Source organism: Psammomys obesus, unplaced genomic scaffold (assembly GCF_907164565.1).
Source record: "Psammomys obesus unplaced genomic scaffold, mPsaObe1.curated_primary_1811, whole genome shotgun sequence".
Classification (NCBI taxonomy): Eukaryota; Metazoa; Chordata; class Mammalia; order Rodentia; family Muridae; genus Psammomys; species Psammomys obesus.
In genome coordinates this window covers 24,983,491-24,993,386 of record NW_026596079.1, presented here as the reverse complement: position 1 = coordinate 24,993,386, position 9,896 = coordinate 24,983,491, and positions in this window count along the sequence as shown.

The window sequence follows — 9,896 nt, the reverse complement described above, 5'->3', positions numbered from 1 at the left end:
TCTTCTTTGGCTAAGAGTTAACTGAAACCCCTTTCAAACTAATAAAATCAAAGAATAGAAACACTGAAGATGGACCAAACTCTACTTTTTTTTACATTTTATTTATTATTTACACAGCATTCTGCCTGCACATGCGCCTGTGCACCAGAAGAGGGCACCAGATCCCACTACAGGTGGTTGTGAGCAGCCAAATGCTTGTTGGGAATTGAACTCAGGACCTTTGTAAGAACAGCCAGTGCTCTTAAACTCTGAGCAACTTCTCCAGGCCCCCCAAACTATACTTTTTAAACATCACTCAATGTTATTTAACACTGGGGAATTTCTTTTAACATGAATTTTTGTTCCCGTTGTGACCAGTTTTCTTGTGGTGGCAGGAGCAAGGGAACTTGGAATCCCCAAACTAGTCTTGGTTCTAAGCAGTGCCTTTGGTGATGGGACAGGAACAAAAGATAAGGAATGTTTCTGCTTGGGTCTCCAGGCCAACCTTTATAGCATCATCTTAGCTTGTATTCCAGCCTTGCTGCAATGGAACCAGGCACATTGAGATCAGCCATTCAATGTTCTATTCCTCCTAATCCAGAAGACATTGCATGAAGGTCATAGTCCTGAGGTGGAGTGTGTCTATATTACCAATTACAAGCTAAGTTTAAACAATGAGATGTTTAACAAGATATTACATTAGGGTTTCCTATTATTTTCTTGTCTATTCAGATCGTGCTGCGGTAGGGGCTAAATATCTATTATCTGGCTTTTTAAATTTTTATTTTATCTTTTGAGATGGAGAAAAAGGCAACAGTTTATAATCTTCATCTGTTCTCTTGCAAAGGATCCATTTTTATACTATGCTTATGCATCTACTAAAACATTAGCTGAGCCACTCCTACATGATAACATGGAGTCATGAAAACAGAGTAGAGGAGGATGGAGCAACTCCACCTTCTAACACTACTTGGGAGAAGTATCATAAACCCTCTCTTCTCATAAATGGGAACAAAAGCATTACTTCAAAACTCTCCTTCCTGAGAGAATAATACAGGGCTGTTGTAGATTATCAATATTTATTTTTGATTTATCTTTTAAACAGCAGTTATTCCTAAACCAGCTGTATACCCAAATCACCACTCAGAGACTAGGATGCATTTAGTTAACCTAGAGCACAATGCTGGGCAATGATTAGTCCATTCTAAACCTCCAAGCCTGCACAGTTTCCTACCACTCAAATTTTACACATTACACTTGCTTTTAGTCATGTCTTAAGTCCAGTTCATCTTTCCTCATGGTTCCAAGTCCTCTCCAGCTGATCTCTCCTCTCCAACTCCCCAACTTGCTTCCTTCTTCTCCCCTCCAAACGAGGATGTCCCACCCTATTCTCTCCATTGCTCAGCATTGGCTTGCTGTTTTATTGACAATACAAAGAACAAATGGTGGCATGTTTACATTTGAGACAGGTGACGCTTAGAATAAACATCACAATGCAATGTCGGGTTGAAATCAGATAGTGGGGTAGAGAAATCAGCATTTGAATGAACAACAGTAAACTGTATACATTCCACAAGAACATTATACCAACACAGGGCCATCGTAATTCATGAGCTAAGTTGAAAGAATGAAAAACAGAGAACAAAGTCAGAAAATACTGTGTTGGCCAGAATTCAGTCACTTTTACAAATATGTCAAATAGTCAATTTAAAAGGAAGAAAGAAGCTGGGTGCCTTTAATCCTATCACTGAAAAGGCAGAGGCAGACAGATCTCAGTGCGTTTAAGCTAGCCTGATCTACAAAGTAAGTTACAGGTGAGCCAGGGCTAAACAGTGAGACCCTGTCTCTAAAAACAAAACAAAAAACCAGAAACAACACACACACACACACACACACACACACACACATACAGAGAGAGAAAGAGAGAGAGAGAGAGAGAGAGAGAGAGAGAGAGAATCCCAGCTCCTTAAACTATCTTTAGAAATATAAGAGCATAAAATGTCTCTCCAAGTGACTTCTGGCTTTTAAAAATAAAAGGCGACTGAAAGGCAAAGACTTGGTTTTGGCCAATAGTCCGACAGAATATAGCCCATCTGTAATAGAAGGCATGCTGACTGGCAGTTCCATGATGGTAGGAGTATGATCTAGGATTGCTCAGTTCCTTACACCTCAATAAAACAGGGAGTTGACAAACAGTGAGGCCAGACTAAAAAAAAACAAAGTCAAAGTCCTCCAACAGTGACCCGTTTCCTTTAGTTCTACCATGTAAAGGTTCCAGAACCTTCCAAAACAGCGCCACAGCTGGAGACAAGTATGCAAACACCTGAGCCTATGGGAATGTTGTCTATTCTAACCACACTGCCAACCACAGGAAAAGTCTTTCACTTCACTCTTTTTTTTTTATATTAATTACAGTTTATTTACTTCATATCCCAGCTGTAGCCCCCTTCCTCATTTCCTCCCAATCCCACCCTCCCTCTCTCATCTCCTCTCTGCCCCTCTCTAAGTCCACTGATGGGGAGGTCCTCCTCCCCTTCCATCTGACCTTAGCTTATCAGGTCTCTTCAGGACAGGCTGCAATGTCCTCCGCTGTGACCTAGCAAGGCTGCTCCTCCCTAGGGGGTGGGAGGTGGGGGAGGTCAAAGAGTCAGCCACTGAGTTCATGTCAGACAGTCCCTGTTCCCCTTACTAGGTAAACCCACTTGGATACTGAGCTGCCATGGACTCCATCCAAGCAGGGGTTCTAGGTTATTTTCATTCATGGTCCTTGGTTGGAGAATCAGTCTTAGAAAAGACCCCTGTACCCAGATATAAAATTGTGGTACATTTACACAATGGAATACTACTCAGCAATTAAAAACAAGGAAATTATGAAACTTGCAGGCAAATGGTGGGATCTAGAAAAGATCATTGAGTGAGGTATCCCAGAAGCAGAAAGACACACACGGTATATATTCACTTATAAGTGGACACTAGACCTATAAGATAGGATAAACATACTAAAATCTGTACACCTAAAGAAGCTAAACAAGAAGGACCTGGGGTAAGATGATCAATCCTCACTTAGAAAGACAAATGGGATGGACATTGGAAGTAGGAGAAAACAAGAAACAGGACAGGAGCCTACCATAGAGGGCCTCTGAAAGACTCCACCTCCCAGTGTATCAGAACAGATGCTGAGACCCATAACCAAACCTTGGGCAGAGTGCAGGGAATCATATAAAAGAAGAGGGAGTTAGTAAGATCTGGAGAGGACAGGAGCTCCACAAGGACCAAATATATCTGGGCACTTCACTCTTCTTGGCATCAGTTTAACTCCATTTTTGTCCTATGTGCAGCACTGTGGGAGATTATGCTTTGAAAAGGTAAGTGATTTTTTTCAATGTTATAGAAGGGGTAATAAGGAGGGTAAAGTAAGAACCATTAAAAAGGAAAGAATATTCGCTTTCATGAGACTCAGCATGTGGCCATTTTCTGTAAGTTTGCTAAAATAATAACTTTTAAAATGACCTTTGACCTTTCCATCCCAGTATGTTGATTTATGACTTACAGACTAATACTAAGACAAATTGAGCTTGAATTGAGAAAATAGCAAAGATTCTAAGAGTGAGATTATTTTGTATATTGTGTAATTAATACCTCATGTTGGTGTAATTCAATTATAATTACTAGACTTTATAATAATATTCTACTGTATTAATAAAGCACATTTATTTTTCTTCCCTCCAGGAGTTAAGCTTCTACCCCAAAGTCTTCCTGCCGCTTAAAAATATATACATAACCATGGGTGAAAACGTTGTCTTCAATATTTTGCTCTATATAAATAAATAGGGGTGTTAGAAAATCTTTTATAGCTGTAATCTGATATAATTTTTAATCTTTAAACTCATTGAAGTTACAGCACTAATATTTGCTTACCTAGAGTAATTTATCAAGGATTCAGTAATCTTTAGCATGCTTTGCTAGTTTAAAATGATGGCTCACATACAGTCTGAACTTCTCCACCCGTGTTATTATGATGTAACTGAATTTCAAATGGCAATGTGTTTTCATCAAGGCAAAACTTCTAAAGCAGCTGCTTCATTTTTAACAGAAAATATTCAAAATGGGTACTACTTCTGAACCATTCACTCCACTTAATACTTTGCCCCACCCCAGTACACACATTGTGATAATGAAAAATTAAAGGTGCTGTCGTGAAATTGCAATGGTGAATACTATCCATAGCACAGTGGAAGACTGAATGTCATTCATTTTGGTCAAAGTGGGCAGTAATCTTGTATGATGTTCAAGTAAACTTTGTGGTCTAATTGTATAGTCGTCAGACCTGTGGTTTGATAACTAATCCCAGAAAGTCTAGGTTTGGAAGTCAGTTCTGTTACTGCAAGCTACATAAGCTTCCTCTTCTTGCTTTGCTAGCATAGTTCACGGCTTCTATCTTGGCAGTGACCTCATGACTTAATTTAGGATGCTGGAGTGGCATCCATCAGATCTATATCCCATAGAAAGGAGGGGAAAACACAGGTGTTCATTGCCAAAGCCATATCAATTTCTTTAATCAGTTGTCTCAACAGTTACTGAGATACTTGATACTTACGTATCTTTAGTTAAATCTATTCCTAAAGGCACAATAGGCTGATATAAATTCTCTTTTCTGGCACATTACTGTAAAATTAGAATTCTATAACTATAAAAAAGAGGGGTTGGAGAGGTGGCTCAGTGGTGGAATGCACTGACTACCTTTTCAGAGGGCCCAGGGTTCAATTCCCAGCACCCACATGGCAGTTCACAACTGTCTGTAACTCCAGGATAGACACCCTCTCACAGACATACATGCAGGCAAAACGTCACTACACACAAAAAAATAAATAATTTTAAAAACCTATAAAAGAGAGAAGAGGTACAAGGAGGAAAATCAGCCTATGTCACATCTATTATATTATCCTTGATTTTGTGGAAGATAGCATGCAATCATTAAAAATAATAAACAAGAACTCTGTGCACCTCCTCTATATCAAGGTCACTTCTACAAGACTGTTAAGCAAGAAAGCAAATGTACCCCTCTGTGGCGGCACACACCTTCAGTCCCAGTATTCAGAAGGCAGAAGCATGCAGATCTCCGTGAGCTCAAGGTCAGCCTGGTCTACATAGCAAGTTTCAGGCCAATCATGGTAATTGAGTGGCCCTGTTTCTAAAAAGAAAAGAAAGAAAAGAAAATCTCTAAAAATGGTAAAATGGAATTCCAGTTTTCCGTGAAGACTGTTTTACATATGTATATTAATACGAATGCAAATAATATGTGAGTATATGAACATGGACGCATCGATGAATTCACACCAGTTTGTTGGTGTGTTGTCTAGGATCGATGAAAAGAAGTTGTTGTGTAACATTCTCCTAAATTAAAATATTCTGTCCTGCAGGGTAACCCCTTAAGCAGGGAGGGAAACAACTGAATACTCATGATGATGATGATGATGATGATGATGATGATGATGATGATGATGATTATGATGATGATAGATTCAAGGGCTCCTTGAAACTAACCAGATTCACTAGGTTCCTCCCTGCCAGAGTACGCAGAGCCCAGGTATCAGAAGAGAGCTCTCCAGAAGAGATTATGAGCAACTGAGGCACGTGGAAAGGACATTTTCAAACCTGTTGAGCCGCCTACAGGCTATGCCATGTGTTCCCAGTTGTTATAGACTGTCACCATACTGGGTTGGGCTTTGGTGATACAGTTGTCTTTGAGTAATTTCTGTTCCTGTGAGTAACCCCTCATCCATATTCTTGTAACTGCAGTAAAACTCACCATCAAGCTGAACTTTGGTGATACATCCTGAGTTCTGTATCTGGGGTAAATAGATGTGTGGTGTGTCTCCCCAGAAAAAGTATTGCTGTTGCTATACAACAGGAGGTACAGTCTTGTATTTCTTATTCTACTTGTTATAACTGACATGAGTAATTTTATGTTTTGAAATTTAAAATACTTTAAAAAAATGTATCAACTCTACATTTAACCTTTGTGTTTTTTTCCCCTCAAGACAGGGTTTCTCTGTGTATAGTTGGCTGTCCTGGACTCACTTTGCAAACTAGGCTGGCCTCAAACACGCAGAGATCTGCCTGCCTTTGCCCTCTTGAGTCCTGGGATCCCAGGTGTGCGCTGCCGCAGCAGACTCTTCTCTGTCTAACCTTAAGACACATTCAGCGGGTCAGGCCTGTCCTCACGGACTCTCTCCTACAGAAGGAAATACACCTGCATGCTTCTATCTCCCTATACAGTGAAGAGCGTAACAGGGCCTCACTCTGTAGCAATTTACCTGACTTGTTCTAAAATACAATTTATTTGGCTAAACTGTTTATTTAGAGAGAATGTTATGCATAATTTAGGAGGAAAGTAATATTCTTTTTGAGTTAATGCCATGTTAACAAATGTTTATAAATATTTAACCATGAATACCAGGGAGATAATATCACAATAGATATATAACATGCATCCCCTGATGTCCATGAAATTAAATAAAATTATACCAACATTCATGAGTGAAACAAAATAACCTTTGTGAACTGAACCTAATGTTTACCTATTTAACTTCATTTAGACAATGAATCTTTCATGAAATAGTCCTATTAGTCACAACCTTCCAAGAATAAATCATTCTCATGTCATCTTGGTTTCATCAATCTTTCATGAAGAAAAACCTCCAAGACCATGTATAATAATGTCACTTTATAAATTATATTTGATCCAGACACAATAGTGAATATTAAGAGCATTTTTAAAGTAAAGAAAAGTAAACTAATTCTCCACCCATCTCAGCTGAATATAAATGTCTGGCATAGAAAGTACCCAGGACACCAACCCAAGTCAGAGATAATGGACAGCAATGTTAAGGTAAAGACTGCTGCACTCTAACAATGACACCACAGAATTTCTTTTCAAAATGATTAATTATTTTTTTAAATTAAACTTATATCCTAATAGTTTATTGAATAATGGCAAAGTTTAGCTTCTGCTTTGGCTGTGACAAAATATTGACTTGCCATTAATACTAGGTCATTTGGCATGTGAGCAAAAATGATTTTGGTAGATCACTTAATGAAAATACCATGTTGGCTAAACAGTAGTATTTCTCTGCAAACAGTCAGCCGGAAACACTAACAAGCATGGCAATGACTTGGAGAAGTTTTCATAATTCATGTGCCTTTCTGTCTGAATACTGTATATACTACCAAACCTTTAGTCACCTTGTAGGTGGGTGGAAGTTGAAGCAAAAAAACAGATCTTACACACAGACATAGACAAGAGAACAACACATAAGTTTGATTGCAGTATTAGCCACTCTGTTTTATTGTTGACACCTACTTCCTACTGTGATGATGTATGAGTTAAAATTTATCACAGGCTTGTATCAATCAGAGGAGACCCAGTCCCTATGGAAGTCGCTACTATCCACATTTCAAGCCCCAACTGAGAACGTCTAAGACAGCAAAGCTGCTGTAGAATCTCTCCAGAAAAACTTGTTCTGAAGCAGCAATATCTACAACGTGCCTAAGCCAGCACACTAAGTCTTTCACTGCATATCTGGAGATCTAGTTTAAAAAAAATCAAAAGAAAATTATTTCAAACCTGATAATCACTGCTATAAGGTTCTTTTATACTTTTAAAAAGAAGAATACATGTGCAAATTGGCAGTCAAACATAGACCGGGAAAAAGCTTATGCTGTAGTTCAGTAAGCTAAAAATAAAAATAAAAAAATAATAATAATAGAATATGGTTCAAGTTCTTAGTTGTGTCCCACATTGTTTTACAACTAAAAAGTGCTAGAAATTAGATCTAGGTGGAAAGATGTGAGCCTATTTTTTTTAAAAAAAGCTTTTAATTGTCTTACAAGGTTGGGATTATATTTCTAGGTGATGAGAGTCATTCAGGACAAGGAGTGTGCATACAGGGGTAATGGAAGGATTAAAGTAGAAAATAGCGAGCAATTATGCATAAAAGACTATGAATCCAGCCCCACTACAGCTTCTCATGATCTCAAATTCCTAATTTTATTTGCAGTTAAATGAAAGCAGCCATCTCAGGGTAGTGCTGGGATTCAGGTTGGGGCTAATTTTACAGAATACCTTAGTTCAATTCCATAAACCTATAAATTGAAATAAAATGCCAAATGCAAGCAATACATTTCAATCACATTATAAGTCATTTAAAAAATGGTTCTTTCAATCTTTTGCCAAAACTAGATCTGGGACAGATTCCAGGCAGAGACAAAAATGTAAAATCCATACTCTACATTTTTTGATCATTTTACCTTAAAATGGATAACCTTCAAGGTTAATCAAATTTCAAAACTTCTTGTTCATTGTCTCCATTTAACCAAATTGACTAAGTAACATCTAAATTATTTAAATTAGGTATGTGGGTTCCTATTTTTAACCTAGTATGTGTTTTTCTGATGTTAGAAACTATGAACAAAAATGCCTATAAAATTGAATCAACCTTCAAATTTTGAAAAAGAAGCTGGGCACAGCTGCCTTGGAGAGTCACTGAGCTCAAACAATTCAGGTCAGTGGTAGGATCAGGCCTTCAACTGACAGACTTGCGGATAATGAAACTCTTGGGAATTCTAAAACAGAGTCATTTCGGCTTGGCTTTAGGATGAGGATTTACAAATAACGGCTCTGTAACTGGCCTGTTAGAAACAAAAGTATTCTTTTGTGTCTCTCAATTAAAACAACTGACCCCAAGAAATGGGAATTTCTTGCTGGGAGAAGAAAAAGGCTCAGAGCCTGGCACCAAGGGGGTACTTAATTTGTCTGCTGGGAAAGAGAGTTCATAGTTCTAACACCTTGTTAGAACAATTTGCAGGACAAGACTGATGCGCAGAAAATGATGGGTCAATGATGGGCAGTACCACACATTAATAAGGATTGGTTAAAATTCAGTGTTTCTCAGCCTGTGGGTCACAACCCTTTTGGGGTCAACTGTTGTCCCTTGAGACCATCAGAAAACAGTTTTTTGTTTGTTTTGTTTTGTTGAGTTTTTCCAGACTGAGTTTCTCTTTGTAGCCTTGGCTGTCTTGGAGCTTATGCAGTAGACCAGGTTGGCCTTGAACTCATAGAGATCTGCCTGCCTCTACCTCCCAAGTACTAGGATTATAGGTGTGCACCACCACTGCCTGGCTGGAAAATAGCTATTTTACATCACGATTCACAACAGTAGCAATATTAAAGTTATGAAGTTGCAGTGAAAGTAATCTTATGGTTGTGGATCACCACAACACAAGGAACTATATTAAAAAGTCATAGTATTAGGAAGGTTGAGAACCACTGGGTTAGATATTCATATCTCTGGCTACCTATGTATACATTAATTTCACTTTAGGACCTCAGAGATTTGACTGCAGTAGTGGCTGGTCACTGGAAGTTTTTGGCCCTGTTCTCTATTTGGCCAATTAAGCAAATTTTTTAAAAATATTTATTTATTTTATGTTTACGAATGCTCTATCTCCATGTACACCTGCATGCCAGAGGTAGGCATCAGATCTCAGTATAGATGGTTGTAAGCCACCATGTGGTTGTTGGGAATTGAACTCAGGACCTCTAGGAAGAATAGACAGTGATCTTAACCATTGAGCCATCTCTCCAGCCCCTAAGCAAATGTTTTCTTACCATTAATTTCGCTGTTTGTTTTTGTGTAAAAGTACCTTTTATTTGCCTGATCTAATTGTCGTCTCTGAAGTTTACTGCCTCTTTCTGCTAATGTAGGCCTAGTCCTGGAAGCTTCTAGCTTCTGTACAATCTAATCTAGGTCTAGAATGTTTTTAGCCTCTGAGACTCACTGGCAAATTAGTTCACCCTTTCTAGCTTTTTCTGAACTATGGCTGGCTGGTTAAACTCAAATGCTCTGGCTCAAACT